The following is a 20,033-nucleotide window of genomic DNA, read 5'->3' as shown; positions in this document are numbered from 1 at the left end:
GCATTCATTTGTCCGTGGGGCACATTTGCATATCACAAATTACCCTTTGGTTTAAAGAACGCAGGGGCAACATTTCAGATGGCAATGAATTATGCCTTCCATGACATCAAAAACATTGTTAAACCATATATCGACGACCTTCTGGCTCATTCGCGAAAGCGGACCGATCATCCGCAGCATTTGAGAGCGATATTTCTACGTTGCCGACACTACAAGATACGACTCAATCCACACAAATGTGTGTTCTGTGTCAGTTCTGGTCGTTTGCTTGGCTTTGTAGTCTCTAAGGACGGGATTCGTCTCGACCCATGTAAGGTTCAGGCAATCATAAATTTTCCTCCACCTTCAAATTTGCTTCAGATTCAGAAACTCCAAGGGAAAGCAAACTTTCTGAGGAGGTTCATTCCAAATTACGCCGAACTTGCTAAAGGTTATACACGTCTATTGAAAAAAGAAGTACCCTTCGTCTGGGATCAGGTCGCGCAAGCTTCCTTTGATGCTTTAAAAGAATCCCTAATGAAAGCATCATTAATGTACACTCTTGATTATCAAAAAGACTTTAACCTGTATCTAGCTGCAGCGGATACAACCATCGCAATGGTTTTAGTTCAAGAAGACAACGGAATTGAACATCCTATATATTATTTGAGTAGAAACTTAAATGATACAAAAATCAGGTATTCCTATGTTGAAAAGTTGGCTCTCGCAGCTGTTCAAGCGATACAGCGGTTTCGACACTATGTCCTCTTTCAAAAAACTACCATTTTATCAGATTGCAACCCCATGACTTATATATTGTCGCGACAGTTGCTGGGGGGCAAATATTCAAAATGGATAGCAATTCTTCAAGAGTTTGATTTGGAATTTGTAAAATCCAAGTCAAAGAAATCCCTGCTTTTTGCGGAATTACTATGCGATCTCCCATCCTCGTCCAACGATGAAACATCCGAAGAAACCATCGTGGATGAATCCTTGTTTCTGATATCTTCAAGCAATCCATGGTATGGAGATATAATCATCTATCTCCAAACCCAAAAATATAGGTCTAATACCTCTCGCACGGAACAAAAACGTATTCGATACCAATCAAAAGACTACATGATCGTCGATGATACACTTTATTGTCGTGGTGTCGATACAGTTCTGAGGAGGTGCCTCACCCATGAGGAGGCCGAAAAAGCCCTGAATGATTGCCATTCAGGCATGTGTGTGGGGCATCAGTCTGTTTACGCTATGGCGCAAATTTTTTTACGAGCAGGATACTTCTGGCCAACAATGTTCAAAGATTGCATAACCGCAGTCAGAAGTTGCCATGCATGTCAAATTTTTGATAGCAAATCCAGAAAACCACCCGCACCTCTGCAACCGATAGTTGCTGTTGGGCCATTCGCCAAATCGGGCATTGAATTCATGACATGTAACCCCACCTCGACCGGGGGGCATGGGTATATCATAGTCACAGTAGACTATTTTACCAAATGGGCTGAGGCGATGCCTACATTAGATAAAACTGGTGAAACAACTGCCCTTTTCTTTTTCAATCATGTAGTCGCCAGATTCAGTGTTCCATAGGCTATAGTCACAGATCGTGGATCACATTTTCGCAATCACATGATGGTCGAATTAGCTGCCAAATTAGGGTTGTCCCACAATAGCTCTACTCCATATTACCCGCAGGCCAATGGACAAGTTGAAGCAATCAACAAAGTCCTGAAGCAGATGCTGCAAAGGATGATTGGAGTCCACAAAAGGAGTTGGCACCTGATCCTGTACTCAGCCTTGTGGGCATACCAAACATCGGTAAGAAGTGCAATCGGGTTTACACCTTTTCAACTGGTGTATGGCCTAGAAGCAATCTTACGAGTTCAGTGTGAAATCTCGTCCCTCAAACTCGCAGTCGACCTTCTCCCCGGAACTTCAGAAGAGGAGGCTCGTTTCCTGGAACTAATCCAATTGGATGAAACCCATCGTGATGCCGCTTTGGCTAATGAAGCCCATAAGAAACGAGTCAAGGCGCAGTTCGACAAAAATGTCAAACCCCATGTCTTCTCAGAAGGTGACTTGGTCTTACTTTACGACCAGGAATCCGATAAATTGGGAGCAAGTAAGTTCAAGTCTTTGTGGATGGTCCCCTATATTGTTAAGCATGTATTAGCGAAAGGAGCCTATGAGTTAATGGATTATGACGGGATTCCACTGGCACAACCCCGTAACGGGTTGTACCTTAAGCGTTACTACACATAATTGAGTGTGGTAACCCATATGCTTTTGTTACATTTTTGTTTTCGCTAAGAGTAATTTTTTTGGTCAAATAATCCACTTTTTACATTTGTCGCAGATGTCGAACCTATTGGAATCTTTTGTTGGATATGCCGACGGGGCGAGCCGTAGTTCGTGGAACCTATTTTCTGCGGCCTGGGCCATTTTTGATCCAAGCGGCGAGTTAGTAAGTTTCAGAGGGGTATGTATTGGTCGGTCAATAAATAACATCGCTGAATATAGCACGTTGATAGAACTTCTCTTTGATGCCATCACACATGGCATAAGCCGACTTGTCGTCAGGCTAGACTCACAGTTCGTCATACTAAAACTCATTGGTATCTACTCCGTCCGAAATCCAGCTATCTATCGCATGTTCCTAAGGGTCAAGATTTTGGAAAGACAATTTGATTTTATTCAATATCAGCATATTTCCAGAAACTAAACACATTAACACACTCATTGGCAAATTATGTGTTAGATAGACATTTGCAAAATTTTTGAAAAGGAGCATTTCATCAATATTTGCATCAGGATCATGTAACTTAACCAAAATAATCAATGACAATTATATCGAGCAGTTTTAACGCGGAATTCAAGCTCGTTAAAAAATAAACATAAGCAATGAGCAAATGTTCCCCCAGAGTTTAAGCTCATTAAAAAATGAACCAATTTCCGGTAAATAACCATCGTGAATGTATTATCATCAGCCTTTGAAGCCTTGGTCATGTTCTCATGATCACCTCCACTCTGTATTGGTCGATCATTCACCTCCATTTGATTATTTACCATTTTTGAGGAACAGCTGTGAAGAGTGATCCTGTTAGCCATCCTTGTGACACTGCCGTGATTGGAAAATTCCAAACCTTACCTAGAATCAGCTGCTACTCGAATTTATCACTCGTTCCTCAAAAAACGAGTCTCCTTTAAGCTCTTTTCAACTAACTCGTAAAATATTAAAAGATTGCCGAGCAATTGGCCTCTCCAGCTCGTTAAAGGGACCGAAAGTGCTATCCCTCCTTTAGATTTTAATCTTTTTGGACTTGAGGGATCATTACACAAAAAGATCGAGTGCTTGTTTTGTTTGGCTCGTTAAAAGTACCGAAAATTCAACCCTTTTGTATTGTTTTATACTTTTTCGGACTCAAGGGATTATATGACGAAAAAGGATTATTGAAGTATTCTTTACGTCCCTTTTTCAGAATCTCTAAAATTGAAAAGGACCGAGTTATCCTTGTCGTTAAACTTGTTAAAACCCAATAGCGACAAACTTGTCCATACAGACAAGAACGAGTTTCACTATCGCTAGGCTCGTTAAAACATATCAATGGGTTTGCCCGAAGGGCAAATTATAGAACGAGAATATGTTATCCTCCTCAAGCTTGACAAAAATAAAGAGGTACTGGTCAACAATGACTGGGGAAAAATTGGGAAGAAAACTTGAAGAAACTTTATTGGTAGCAAGTCGCTCTTGAACATGACACTTTCACTCCACATCCGAGTCGGGTTGGGTTGTTCCGTTCACTGGTCATATCACCATGGGTCCATCGCACCATCCGTATTTGGGGTTAATGCTACCAATCCATCATGTTAGTGTCACCGATATGTTCAAGAGAAGTTGCTCAGAGAATTCACCTGTGTCTCACCCACTGCAATACATTTACGCTCCATTCTTTCATGACTGCCACCCTGAACCTTATATCACCAGATCGTTTTCACCTCCATTAAAATCATTTTCTCCATTCCGTGTCATTGATGTGGGATTCACTAAGGCCCTCGTATGACAAATCGCTTCTTTTCGACATCAGCTCATTATCCAAGAAGTCGATCTAGGAACAACCCTTTCAGTACTTTGAAACTTGCATGCCTCAATGGCAAGTTTCTCACTTCCGGCGACAGGTTTACATCAATGGCCTTCGACCGAAAGATTTTGCGTGGTGTTTGACGCCAAGTCCCTTATTCACACCACGTGAATTGTACTGTAGTACCTTGAGGGTCATCATCATTATCGGTGATTCCTCTCGTGCCTGTTAACAGCTTACATCATTGGCTGGTAATCAGGCGATGTATTTCCATGTTCGACTCCAGAACATCTCTCACATGGATCGACTTGTACTTTGAGTGAAGATCGAACGAGATTGAAGACCCCGGATCTAGTTTCATCCATCCGGGCTGCGATATATATTCAGGAAAATAAAGACATCAAATGTACATCATTATTGCACAGATAATCATCCAACCTAAGGGATGATGGCTCTACCAGAATCATCAGTCTACACTCAGACGATTGTCTGTCTTATGTACATGAAAATGAATTTATAAAGCTGAGCATGGGAATGCCTGCCTCAGCTAGATCATGAAAATATTATGAAGATAATGTATTGCATTGTATCTTATTACAGGTAGCCTTCCAGCTTGGAAAAACTTCAGATCCTCATGATAAAGCATTTCACTCGACATCAACAAATTAACGACCTCATGCTTTAGGGGGCAACTGTTATAGACATTTTTGGGCACTGCAACGCCAATCATAAATGTCCATAAACCAAGGGCTCTTAAGTCCCTAAAAGTGTTGTTCCAACCTCTAAAAGAACAAGGTCAACTGATTACATCTTCTCCCAGAAGTTCTCCATGAAAAACTGCTCAGAACTGGTCAAAACTGGACCATCTCACCTGCTCCATCATCAAAGTGCGTTGCATCCCACCTAAATACACACGGGAGGTGCGATGCATCTTGAAAAGCCCTTCTATGGGGTGTGATGGGTGAGAGTGGACAAATGGCAGGGTCAATCTGCAAGGTGGAGGATCATGGAATCTTCCAAAAACTTCTCCTATGACACTTGCCTCTCTGCATTCGCCCAGGGATGAGTAAGAGATCATCAATCTCCAAGTGGAATCAAGAACTATTAGAGAGAGGACAATAATCAAATCTCAAAAGCTGACTCACCCCCCTTGCAAACATCTATATATGGATCCCTCATCCCAGAGATCCAGAGGCTGGAATTTTGTATCTTGTAAGGAAGTGCTACTGGTTTCTTGGTGCAACATCATAGTGTTGGGTGATCTAAGCTTTTCATGAGGTGAAGAAGGGATTTCTTGCTGAGAGGATGATGCTCGGTGAGAACAATTGGTTGTAATCCTCTTTGCTATTCTTGATTATTGATAAAGCTATTTAAGTTTTCCTCCACATTCTTGTATGATTGATGATATGTGCATTTGTGTGGTCAATATATATCTGGTCCTATATTGCTTATGATAATAGATCTATGTTCTTGGATAGTGTTACGCTGCTTTGATTCTACAGGTGTTCTTTGAAGTTGGGTAGACGAGGAAGCGAGTGGCAAAGATCTATCAGAAGGGAGAAGAATCAAGCAAGGAACCAAGTGCAAGACAGAGGTTGGTCTCCTTTTTTCCCCTCTTATCTATTTCTCATAAAGGAAAACGAAAGTAGTTTTAGTTTGTTTGTTTCTAAGGTAGCTACCAGCCTTAGTGGGACTAGCAGCTCTGCATAGACACTAGATTTCCTGATAACAACTAGGTTGGAGATCTAAATTGCAAAATATCTACAAGTGGGTATGTGTTTAACCTATTTGGAGGAGTAATCAATTATATGAGAAAAAGGAAATCTACAGTGGCACTCTCAACTAGAAAATTTGAATAAATGGCGACCACTCATGCAAGCAAGAAAAAAATATGTTTATAGATATTGTGTTCAGATATTGGGTTGGTACAATAAGTTATAAATTGTGATCGTCATGGTAAAATCTTCTTGGCAAAGAAACCAACTTATCATTCAAAGACAAAATATATTGATGTTCAATATCACTTTGTGAAAGATATTATTGAAGACAAGAAGATGTTACTAGGAAAAAAATGGCACTTTGAAGAATGTTGCAGATTCATTAACAAAATTTGTGTGCACTCAGAAATTCTCTTGGTGTAGAGAAACAATGGTCATTACTGCCATAGATTGCTAATCATGTACTCCTATGACCCCTTATGTGCAAGCAAAACAACAACTGGGAGAATGTTGGGTATATGTTATATGTTTTGCATAATTATCTAGATGCATTGTAAAAGCATGTGATACATAGTAGGGGGTGGAAGATCCCTTGCATAGGCCCTCGAAAAAAATTGGTAGTTTTTTGCATCTACCTTTGGCATTTTTGGACATATGTTTTTGCTAAAAGTTGTTTTATGGTGCATAATATTTTTGCTCATGGCTTTGTAATTTTGAATTAAGGAACAACAATTAAATTTTATTTTAGAGTAATGGATTGGTGGTTCATGGATGTTGCAAGATATATATTGTATTGTAATACTATGCAGAAAAATATATATTTAAAAATCTTGCTAATTTTCTCGGTTTTTATTTATCTCATTTTAGATTTCCAAGATAAATCTTTATTTTAATGTGTATGTGGATCCAACTATGATCTAAGTCATTTAGCATTGGTCATCTCTAACCACTCTGAGAGAGCTCTGTAGCTTTCTAGGTCTTGCCAACTTCAAAGTCCAGGCCGCCTCATCTTGGTTTAAAAAAGTGAAAATAGAACTTTTCCCTCTTTCAACTTGAAGTCAATCATGACATATAAAAAAACGTCATCCAGATCTGACCGTTGTTTCATTTGACCCGGACTCATGCTGGCAGGCATTTATCGCATGGTAATGGGTAGCATAGTTACCAAGTTCGAATTCGAATTCGGTACGATATGATAAAAATTCGAATTAAAAATATTCAATTTGGAAGAAATTCGATAATAGATATCTTAGAGAGTAGTATATTTGTTAATTTTGTTCTTTATTTATTTTAAATTTTAAATAACTTTTATTAACTAATATTTTTAATAATACAACAATCTTACAAGTAAAAGTCATCTTAAAAAAATTCCCTCCAAAACTTTTCTTTTTCAGATCTCAAATATAATATCTTTTTTAATTTAGAAATTTATTTATGTAATAGATGCACATTTATAAAACTAATTTATCAATAATTTCTCAATATAATATATAATCTTTCCATAAATAAAAAACTATCACCACTAAAAGAATCAAACACTTTGAGAGATTCTTTCCTTTCCTTGTAACTAAGTTGGAAAGACCGAAAAAGAATAACTTTTTTAATTTTATTTTTACTTTCTATATTTTTGGCATCTCGTTATCTTTCTTTTTATATATGTCATTCTTTCTTTTCCTAGTTGCTCAGTTCCCATGACTGAAAAACTATAATTTTTCTAATTTCATTTTTACTTTCTAGTTATCATTCTCTCTCTCTCTCTCTATATATACCCTCTTTTATATATTTCAGTTCATCAGGAACATTTCTTATATCTGTTTTTCAAGAACGTTCCTTATTGAGGGAAGGCTGAGAACTTAGATACAGGTCAGCACTAGTTTGGCTTATCTCCTGGCCAGAAGAAAGGAAGCAGAGGCGCTCCCATCTAGCTATTCCAGTAAATTAACCTGCTAAATTAACACGTACAAATCGGATCGAATTTAGGCGAATTGTTCGGCAATCGAACCGAATTAGCGAATTTCCATATCTTTTTTCCCGATACGGGCGAATTTGGTAACTATGATGGATAATATTTATTTATTCGTCATATTCCTCACTTTGTTGTCTCCATATAGGAAAGGGCAGCCCGGGGCGGTCCACCGTGACGATGGGTCACCCATTCAAAATGATGGATCTACGTTGGTTTTTATATACACATACCATATCTAGGATGGATCCATCTCTCTCTCTTCACATCTCCTCTCTCTCCCCACCTTTCTCTCTTTAGGTATTTCTTTTTCCCTCCCTCTCTCTCCCCCTCCAACTCTAACTCTCTCTCCCTCCATGGCCCCCCTCTCAATTCCTCTCCTTTTTCCTTCCTCTCTCTCCCTTTCTCTCCCACCTCCCCCTCTCTCTCTGCCCTCCCTCCCTATTTTCTTCTCTCTCCCCTTCTCTCCCCCCTCCATCTCCGTGTCTCCCTCTCTCTCTTTCTATTCTCTACCTCTCTCGCATTTCCTTCTCTCTCTCTTCCCTACTGTCCTCTCTCGCTCATTGTCTCTCCATCTCTCCCTCTCTCTCCACTTCTATCTCTTTATGTCTTTGTTCTTCCCTCTCTCCCCCCCTCCAACTCCATCTATCTTTCCTTCTCTCTCTCAAGTCCTCTCTCTCTTCCTTCTTCTGCCTCCCTTTCTCCCCCACCTCTCTCTATCTCCCGCCTCCCCTCTCTCTCTCTAACTTCCAACTTTGTCACTATCTCCCTCCCTCTCTCCTCTCTCCCTCCCTCCATCTCTCTCTCTACCTCTATCTCTTTATGTCTTTATTCTTCCCTCTCTTGCTCTCCCCCTCCAACTCTATCTCTCTCCCCTCTTCCTCCCCTCCTCTCTCTCCCTCTCTCCCCTTTCCCATCACTCCATCTCTCTCTCCTCCCTCCCCTCCATTCCTCTCTCTTACACCTCCCTCTCCTCCCCATCTATCTCTCTCTCTCACTTATTTTCCCTCTCTCTCCCCCTCCATCCATATCATGGAGAATGTTCACTCTATGTAATCAATGCTATATGTAATGTCTAAAATATTTTACAATTTATTTTCTTGATGCTTGGATTGATGTGTGCTAGTTATATAATAAATATTTGTTTTATAAGCTTGACATGACTACATCTTCATCATATCTAATATATCACCCACAAGAATTGAACCAGTGACTTCACATTAAGGAGTGTTTTAACAGAGCACCTGAGCATTGTTCTTAATTTTTTTTTCCCCTGTTCTTAATTTATTTTTTATTGTGAAATGAGTTATGGTTTTTAGGCATGTGGTATTAATAAGCCATGGTATTGTAACAAAAAAACTTTACAAGTTAATAATAACCATGGTAAAGTGGGGGTGGTTACTAATTTTTTATGTGCTTATTAATTAAATTTAAATATGGTTATAGAATCATTATTAGTCCGTACCAATGAGGACTTTAACAATCTAGTTGTCTCTTGATCACGATTAGTTTAGCATTGACCAATGCAAATTATAAGGTTTAAATTTGAAAAATAAATATCTATTTTTCAATATTATTAAAAAAAAAATGTAAACATTTTATTGAACCAAGACACTAACAATATATTTGTGTGTTGATCATTATTACTTTGGCATTAACCAATGCAGATTTGTTCAACTTTGAAAAATAAATACTTATTTTTCAATATTATTAAGAAAAATAATTTTCAAACATTTGATTGGACCATAATTGAAAGTTTTATTGCATCCTTTGCACAATATAATGTCATGTGGATAACTACGTTACATATTTTATGCCATAATTTATTGATATGTTTACAATATTCATGCATGATTTTTAAATATTTGTGTAGTGATTTTTTATTCCTTAAGCCTTGTAGGAAACTCATTCAATAATAAAATACTTAAAATAACTTGAGTAAATAACATATCTACCATCAATTACTTCCCATCATAATTTAAGCAAATCCTTGCATAAAAAATGGATAGGAATAAGATGTAAAAAAATATACTTACATGAGTCACATTCCACCTTTATGTATGTTTTCTTCAGCACTTATGTAGGAGTAAAATTGTAAATAATAGACTTACTAGTGGTTACTACCTACCACAGATTTATGCAAGTTCTTCTACTTTAGCCAACGATTTACTTCCACTTCACATTTCAATTTATTAGTCAGTGGCAAAGGGAGACTATATGATGATTTGTCTATCGACCATTATTAATTTAGCATTAACGAATGTATCTTATAATTATTAATGCAATTATTTCTATAACATAATTTCTAACTTGAGTTGGAAGGGCCAAGTTGTACTGTAAAACAAAATTGCAATATAATAAATTGAATTTTATTACTTTTAACTTTTTATTATTAATTGAGCCAAGATTTAAATATTTACACAACATCTCCACTTGGCTTTCGTAAAACCAATGTTGAATTTATATTGCGTTTATACATAATAATTGGATTGATTTCTAATTAGGGCAGACATTAGGTTAAATTCGTTAAATGATAAATTTGTTAAATGTTAAACATTTACTTTTACATCCACCCCATACTGGGTTGTAGAGAGAGGTTTACAAGATATATTTGATTCCTCTTAGAGCTTGGTAGTTGTGCAGTTAAGATAGATCTAGGGTGGTTTAGTTATTAATAATTAATAAAAACAAAAATTTAATTTAATTTCCATTTTTATGTAATTTGATAGTCAAAATCTTTTAATTAATATTTTTTAAATTTTGTTTTTGATGTAATTTGACCAACTCAAAATGTTTATATAACACAACATTACATTACAACATCTCTTCCATCTTGGCCTTGAGAGTTTTCAATGAAAATTTATAAAATATTTTGAATATCAAATGAGAGATGATTTTTGGGCATCTAGTATTGATAAGTCATGGTATTGTAACAAAGCCCATTCACATCTTAATAATATATATGGTAAAATGGGGATGAATATCCATAGTTAAAATTTAAATATGGTTATGGGGTAGATATCAAGTGTAAAAACATTTAACATTTTTAATATAATGTCGACCTTATTTAAAAATCAATCTAATTATTATTATGCATAAACACAATATACATTTAAAATATAAAGAGGTTGACGAACACTCAAAAAAGAGGTATGGTAAATAAATATAAATATAAACAATCTAGAGATATCATATAAAATAAAACCTCTTTTTATATTTACTCCATAAACCTCTTTATATTTACTAAAACTAAAAAAAATGTTTTATTTAGGTGAAGCTTATGGGCCAAATACCATGGGACAAATTATTATTAATACCATCGTTAACATATTTATAAAAGAGGCATGGTAAATAAATAAATATAAAAGAGGTATAAAGAGGTATTTTAAATAAATAAAAATATATCAAATATGATTAGAAATCAACATCTAATAAATAAAAGAAATGATGAATGAATAAAAATATAAATAAACTAGAGGTATGGTAAATAAATAAAACCTCTTTTTATATTTACTCCATAAGCCTCTTTATACTTACAAGCACTCAAAAAAGGGGTTTTATTTAGGTGAAGCCTATAAGCCAAATACCATGGGCCAAATTATTATTCATAACATGCAAAAAAATATATTATTAACCCTAATATTAATATTAAATCTAATATTCATATTAATATGTTATAATATTAATATTAATAAATTTAATAACTTTGGATTAATACAATATTAAATTTGTTATATTATAATATATTTTAATATGATGATATACATTCACTCTAGATATATATAGGAGGGAAGAACAATGACATAAGAGTGATAGAGGTGGAAAGATGTGGGGAGTGATAAGGGAGAGAAGGAGATAAAACGAAGGAGAGGGGAGAGGAATGAAAAGAGAGAGAGGGAGAGGAGTGAGAGAGGCAGAGAAGGGTAAAATAGAGAGAGGGAGACACATAATGGAGGGGGGAGGGAGAGAAGGAGAGAGGGAGGCAGATAGTGAGAGGATTGGAGAGCAGAGAGAGATGGGGGAAGATAGAGGAAGGATGAGAGAGTGGAATTGAGAGAGAGGAGGAAAGAGGGAGGAAAGAACAAATACATAGAGAATGAGAAGTGGAGAGAGAGAGAGGGAGTGGCAAGGGAGAGATGAAGAAAGAGAGTGTATGTTTAGGGGTGAGATAAAGAGACAAAAAAGAGAGATGGAGAGAAGGGAGGAGAGAAGGAGGGAGGGAGGGATATAGTGACATGGAGAGAGAGAGAGGGTGATTGGGGAAGAGAGAGGGAGGTAGGAGAGAAAGGGAGAGAGGGGAAGGACGAGAGACATGACTTGAGAGAGAGGAGTAGAGAGGGAGCGATAGATAGATGGAGTTGGAGGGGGAGAGAGGGAGGGAAGAAGACAAACATAGAGAGTGAGAAGTGGAGAGAGAGTGTGTATGTTTGGGGGTGAGGTAAAGTGACAAAGGAGGAGAGATAGAGAGAAGGAGAGAGAGGGAGAGAGAGAGAGAGAGGTGGGAGAGAAAGGGAGAGAGATGATGTGAGAGAGTGGAGAGAGGGAGGGAAAGAGAGATGGAGTTGGATGGGGAGAGAGAGGGAAGTAAGAAGAAAGAAATAGAGAGAGAAAAGTGGGGAGAGAGAGAGGGAGTGATAAGGAAAATGGAGAGAGAGGGAGAGAGGACAACAGAAGGGAAGAGAGATAGAAGGAGGGAGAGTGAGAGAAGGGGAAGAAAGAGAGAGTGAGGGATAGATAGATAGATTGGAGAAAGAGAGTGTATGTTTTGGGGGTGATATAGAGAGACAAATGGAGATATAGATATAGATGGAAGGTGAAGAGAGGGAAGATGAGAGAGATGGAGAGAGGGAGGGGGGCTGAGAGATTGATATATATGGAGTGAGTGTGTGTGTGTGTGTTTGGGTTGGTTGGGGGGGTGGGGGGGTGAAATAGAGAGTAAAAGAATGAGAGATGGAGGGAGATATACATATTGATGAAGGGGAGAGAGAGGGAAGAATATTTCTTGCACTAGATGCATTGATTTCAATGTAGATGGTGATTTCTAATCCTATTTGATTGCTTGAAATAGATGCATTGATTTAGTGTAGATATTTATTTTTAATGATATTTGATTTCTTGCACTAGATGCATTGATTTCAATGTAGATGATTTCTAATCTTATTTGATTGCTTGCACTAAATGCCTTGATTTCAGTGTAGATATTGATTTCTAATCCTATTTGATTGCTTGCACTAGATGCATTGATTTCAATGTAGATGTTGATTTCTAATAATTTTTGATTGCTTGCACTAGATGCATTGATTTCAATGTAGACGATTTCTAATCCTATTTTATTGCTTGCACTAAATGCATTGCTTTCAGTGTAGATGGTGATTTCTAAACCTATTTGATTGCTTGCATTAGATGTATTGATTTCAATGTAAATGTCATTTTCTAATCTTATTTGATTGCTTTCATTAGATGCATTGATTTCAGTGTAGATGTTGATTTTTGATTTGATGTAATGTATGATGGTATATTAATTTTAAAGTGATTGGATTAACATTTTGCATTGATTTCATTGTAATGACAAAAACTATTGACAATGTACATTGATTTTTGTGTTAATTAAATCTATTAATATTGGAGAGAAACAGATACAAGACATGATGTTTACTACAACAAACCACATGATGTTTACTACAACAAACCAGCTAAATATTTAAATGGTTTACGATTTGATTGTCCTAGTTTACGATTTGATTGTCCTTTTCATATAATCGATATGAAAATGAAAAATGTAACAAGGGTGACAATAAGAATAGTAGACGAAAATAGTTTGAGATTAATCACAATGAAGACTATTTATAATTCACTACATTATTATTATTCACATTTTCTATCATTAAACACTATTACATTGTCTCTTTGCATTCAAAATATTTAAATGATTTACGATTTAATTGTCCTTTTCATATAATCGATATGAAAAGATGACAAACGTAAGGATGACAATAAGAATAGTAGACGAAAATAGTTTGATATTAATCACAATGAAGACTATTTATAATTGACTACATTATTATTATTCACATTTTCAATCATTAAACACTATTATATTGTCTCTTTGCATTAAAATTTTTCATTTCATCATTAAAGTTATTAACAATATTTATCATCTCAACAAACTGAGGTAACTAACAAAATTTAAAATTAAAATAACCAGATTCCATCTTAACTCCGGATCTATCAAGGGATCAAATATCTGGAGGTGCAAACCTTTCCTCAAGTTTAACACTCAAAAAATATGTTTGCACCTGGAGAGATTTGATTTATACTGTATATTTTAATTTGATAGAGGGTTTAGATTTAATTTTAAAAATGTTATAAAATTAAATTCAAATAAAATATTTTGTTTCTGAAATGAGAGATGGTTTTTGGGTATATTGTATTGATGAACCATGGTATTAGCCCATGGTATTGTAATAAAATTTATTTACAAGTTAATAATATCTATGGTAAAGTGGACATAAATATCTATGGCTAAAAATATTGTTATATTGTTAATATTGTAATAAAACTTTTTATTTTAGAGATTCATTTTACAAATATTTAATTAAAAGAAATATTAAAAGATTTTGGAGTAGGATTGTTGATTTTTTGCATTGAATTGTATTGTAGTTTTTTTATTTATATGGTTATTTTCATTTTTATTTTGAGCTCACATTAATTTTTTTATTTTTATTATTATTTTACTAGAAACATGACACACTTACACATCCCTTCATACTAAATTGTAGAATGTCCCTTTTGGAACAATAATTGACTCCTCATTGTTAGATGTAATCTTGATATTATGATGTTGTAGTGATGATAAATTTTATAAACCTCATCAAAACTACTAGATATATTTTTTATTTTCAGAGCGTAAACTTTCACATTTAGTGTTCATTATCTTGTTATTGTTATTTATGGAGAAATTGTGTCAAGTGACAAGTATATGACTCATCCAACTTTTTGAGTAACCACTGCGTTTAGAGATAATGAAGCTATAGCTATGTTATTGATTAAATGTGTGAAATATTTAACAATTCCAGTGGATGCTCAACTGACGATTAAAAACAAATGAAGCTATATTTTTAATGTTTGATTAAATGTGTGAAATATTTAACAATTCTAGTGGATGCTCAACTCACGATTAAAAACAAATGAAGCTATATTTTTAATTAGATATCATTTTGGGATTCAACTGCGTTAAGTAAGATCATTCACGTATGACCATTTCCATGAGAGGTAGTCGTAACTGACTAATTTCTCATGATTTTTTGAATAGTTCATGATTTTTTAATGTTTGATTAAATGTGTCAAATTATTATACAATTGAGATTTTTGTGATCGATCCATAATATGTTTGTGAGAATAATTTCGGCAAAATCACATAAAATATCATTTGCCGACTCGTTTCCAACTAATCAATGTGGTTCATTGTCAAGACAAGTTGAAGATCCAATTTGAGCGATAAGTTAAATAGGGACAACAGGCCATTCCAAGAGCTATATTTTACCAAGTAATGGATAAACAAGACCTCTAACGTCTAGATTTGACCAAGGCCCAGGGGAGGGATCAAGGTTGTTAAAAAACTTTTAATTAAATTATTTATATTGTTAATAATATTATTCATATGAATTAATAGAATAAATATTAGGGGACAATTCAATAATATATTAACATTAATGATTTTAATCTTATCCCAAATTTTAGGTAACCGTTGTCTAATATAGATATTAATAATATTATTATTAAATACGCATTATTAAAATTTCAATTTAAAACAAAAAATATAATTGAAAATAAGGAATTTTTTTTTTAAATAAAAAATATAATAGTAATATTATTATTACTAATATTACTTTTATGATTTAGTAATAATAATATAAACTAATACCATATTACTAATATAATATAGTAACAATAATATTACTATTATTTTAAAAATAATCCTAATATTATTATTATTATTAACTTTCAATTAATAATACTTAGCTAATATTACTAACTTATAATATGAATAATTTTATTAAAATACTAATATTATTATTAGTGCTACATTTTTGTATTATTTGTAATTTTAGTACTACAAATGATTTTTATGTGATTTTGCCTTAAAATATTTAACAATTCCAGTGAAAGCTCAACTCACCATTAAAAACAAATGGAGCACCAAAATTATTTAACAAATTACCAATTCACCCATTGTCATTGACCAAAATTACTCCAAACAATTACGACTTACCAATATATAGATGAATAATACCATCTTTTACCAATATATAGATGTCAAATACTAATCATATAAGAATGATGGTATGTCACTTGCTTATCGCCTGTGACACGAATACCATTATCAATACCATCCTATAAGAATGTTGTCAAATACTACTCATATAAGAATGATGGTATGTCACTTGTTTATCGCCTGTGACACGAATACCATTATCAATACCATCCTATAAGAATGATGTCAAATACTAATCATATAAGAAGGATGGTATGTCACTTGTTTATTGCGTGTGACACGAATACCATTATCAAGTTTTAGCCGCCTACATTGAAGGCGGCAGACAATCGAAAACGCAATCTGGCATTGCAGAGGAAGTGAGTCAGAATGTAACAAGTGTAAATTTTAATCGACAAGACCTGCATGCTGATCTTATAAAGAGCAGAGGATGATGGGGTTCTTCATTATCAAATTTGTCCCGAGCATCTACGATGGCGTTCTTTGGCTACTTGAAATGGCTTAGTATATCCTCTATTCTTTTCTGTCAGCTGGTATTGGCTGCTGCATCAATACAAGATGGGCTGATATCATGCCTGACGAGAAATGCTATTACGAATTTCACAACCATGGCGTCTTCTCGTTCTGCAGAGTACTATTCTGTGTTGAATTTTTCTGTGCAGAACCTACGGTACACAGAATCCAGTGTGCGCAAGCCCAACGTTCTGATTGTCCCGCAAAGCAGGCAACAAGTGCAGAAATCGGTGGCCTGCTGCGTACAATATGGTTGGGAGATTCGGGTCCGTAGCGGAGGGCACAGCTACGAGGGCCTCTCCTCTACTTCAGATACTCCCTTCGTCATCATCGATCTCATGAATTTGGACGCCATTAACGTCGATATGCCTTCCAAAACGGTTTGGGTAGAAGGCGGTGCCACTGTGGGGCAATTATACGATGCCATCGCAGACAAGACTTCAATCTACGGTTTTACTGCTGGAGTCTGCCCGACTATGGGCACCGGCGGTCATTTCAGTGGAGGGGGATTGGGTTTGCTGTCGAGAAAGTATGGCATCGCGGCCGACAATATAATCGATGCCCTGTTCGTTGACGCCAGAGGCAATCTTCTGAACAGACAGCAGATGGGAGAAGACGTGTTCTGGGCTCTGAGGGGTGGCGGCGGTGGTAGCTGGGGCATTGTGGTTGCATGGAGGATACAGCTCGTCAGCGTCCCTCCTGTTGTGACGGTCTTCGACGTGTACAGGACGGGCAGAGAGGCAGTGACGAAGCTCGTGTACAAATGGCAGTCGATCGCGCCGACAGTGGAGGAGGATCTCTTTATCCGCGTGGTTATATCTGGTACCCAAGTAAACGGGGGCCAACGCGACGTTAAGCTGACTTTCAATGGAATGTATCTGGGGCCACTAGATCAACTCTTGGAAGCAGTGAATGAGAGTTTTCCGGAAATGGGCATGGTCGCCAGCGACTGTAAAGAGACGAGCTGGATAGACTCCATACCCTACACTGCACACACAAACAGGACCGAACTGCGCAGCAGATATAATTCCAACAAACATTACTTCAAAGCAAAGTCTGATGTTGTGAAAACCCCAATTCCACCATCGGCCTTGGAAGGGACATGGAAATTCCTTGAAGACGAGCTCAGCTCTTATGTTATTTTCCATCCTTTGGGTGGAATAATGGATCGAATACCGTCCTCTGCGATACCGTTCCCTCACCGAGCCGGGAATTTATACTTGATACAGTATCAAATCACATGGAATAATCCGAGCAACGGCACACAATATGTCGCTGCGATTCGAGGATTATACGAGTATTTGACTCCTTATGTTTCTAGCTCTCCCAGGGCATCTTATGTAAACTATCTGGATCTTGATTTGGGTGTAGCTCGAAATGGGACGGCCACGGTTAAAAAAGCGAGGTCATGGGGAAAGAAATATTTTGTGAATAACTATGATAGACTTGTCAAGGTAAAAAGCACAATCGATCCTTACAATGTTTTCCGGAACTCTCAGAGCATTCCTGTCAGCAGGTGAGCTCCGGACAGCACTAACAATAAAAGAGGATCGTTGATATTTTATGTGTAAGAGATTCCATATATACCGTAAATAAACGCAGATGAATACCTTTTTCTGCTGTTATATTTATATCTTTCCCGTTCTGGATTTGTATTGCGTATTTATATTTTTCGCGTTTTGGATTGTTTTGCTATATAAGTGTTTTCACGTCTGCCTCATGGTTCAATTGAACAACGCTTTTGTTGATTTTCTTTTACCCGTTTAAAGCAGAATTGAAAATCAAGTCAAAGTGTTTAGTACAATCCAATTTAACGATTTAAAAATCAGACAAGCTCCTTTACCCACAAACTCTCGGCTTTATAAATAATTTCATTGTGAACCCATTTTGATGAGTTAGTTTTGTTCCTCTCAGGATTAGTTTTTGTGAAGTTATTAGTTCAAATTTTATAGAAAAAGGTTAGGGATAGAATTGATTGTAAGATAAAATGGTCTTACAAACTCAATTAAATTTTATTAATATTTTTGTATTATTTTAATTTTAAATTTCTGAATACAAAAGCTAAAAGCAAATGAAAATTTAACTATCATATTATTACATTCATTGATATGAAAGTTTAATAATTACAATTTCAATTTTGATGACATCACAGACATGCTTTCAATTTTGATGACAGAAGGATGATATGCTTACACATCATACTAGGCTGTAGAATGAGCCTCTCGGTTCAATGAACAAAATTTCAACTTTGGTGACGGACGGATGGACTTACACATCATAGTGGGTTGTAGAATGAGCCTGTCCGCTCAATAAGAGTGAGCCTCTCCGCTCAATGAGCAAAATTTCAACTTTGATGACGGACGGATAGACTTACACATCATACTGGGTTGTAGAATGAGCCTGTCTGCTCAACAAGAGTTACTTAGTGGCAATGCCACTGCATTTTGCTCACATGGCTCTTTTTTTGTATTGAATAAAATTTGTGATTGATTTCCTGGGTCCAATGGCTTTTGCACCTGTTTTGTCATCAATTTTCGGCCTCTTAATTTCACAATAAACAATATGTACTAGATTTTGAAGATTCTGAAACTTGCCATCAACAACATATATAAAAAATAGGGGTGCAAATGGTGCAAAACCGAAACATGTTAGGTCATTAGCAAAATCCTATAACCTTAATTATCAATTGATGTGGAAATATTAACAATTCAAAGAGATTGTTCATTCTCACAAGAAGCAATATGTATTGGGTTTTGTAAACTATGAAACTTGGCATCATCAACATATGCAAAGACAAGGGTGCAAATAGCAGAAAACCGTAACATCATTAACAAAATCTTGCATAACCTTAATTATCAATTGAAGTGAAAATATTAACAACTGACACTGATTGCTCATTCTCACAATAGAGAATTTGCACTGCATTTTGTAGATTTTGTCCACTCTCAATCATTTTGTTTTGTAGATTGTAAAATTTGCCATCATCAACATGTGCAAAAACAACGCTGCAAATGGTGGAAAATGGTAACATCATTAAAAAAATATCTTGCAAGCACATTCTTATACCATTCTTGATTATTATTTTTTACCTATAATCTATAGATATTGAAGGAACCATAATACCATATGAGCCTCTAGCATAAACATACTGCTAAGTGACAAGAAGGTACCATACTACAAATTCTTCTAAAAGATGCCATGCATGTGAGAACTTAAAATCTGAAGCTAAGAGAGGGTTTCATATTTATTTCACACTCAAATATCCATCACTTCATTTGAATTTCTTTAACATCAGAGTAGCTCATGGTTGTAGCATTTTAATGCATTGATTTAAGCACTAAAATTCTTTATAGTGCAAATCCAGTTAAAATATGATTGCATGAAGTTACTATCTCTTTCAGTTCTAGGCATTAGTCTTCATGGCTAAATTCAATCTCATGATGGATTCTTTGTCTTCAACATTCTAGGAAGCCATGTTTGTCCTCACTAATGCATTGATCAAA

General features: G+C 35.8%; 1 pseudogene; it reads left to right on the top strand.

Annotated features, from left to right (window-relative positions):
* Nucleotides 1-16,484: 16,484 nt before the first annotated feature.
* On the top strand, nucleotides 16,485-18,089 carry LOC149192957 (berberine bridge enzyme-like D-2 pseudogene; annotated as a pseudogene).
* The last annotated feature ends 1,944 nt before the right edge of the window (nucleotides 18,090-20,033 follow it).

This window comes from Pinus tabuliformis, chromosome 2_2 (assembly GCF_031772625.1).
Source record: "Pinus tabuliformis cultivar Carrire ecotype Pingquan chromosome 2_2, CPIR1, whole genome shotgun sequence".
Taxonomy (NCBI): Eukaryota; Viridiplantae; Streptophyta; class Pinopsida; order Pinales; family Pinaceae; genus Pinus; species Pinus tabuliformis.
Note: the sequence above shows the minus strand (reverse complement) of the source record. Positions and strands in the feature narration are given on the sequence as shown.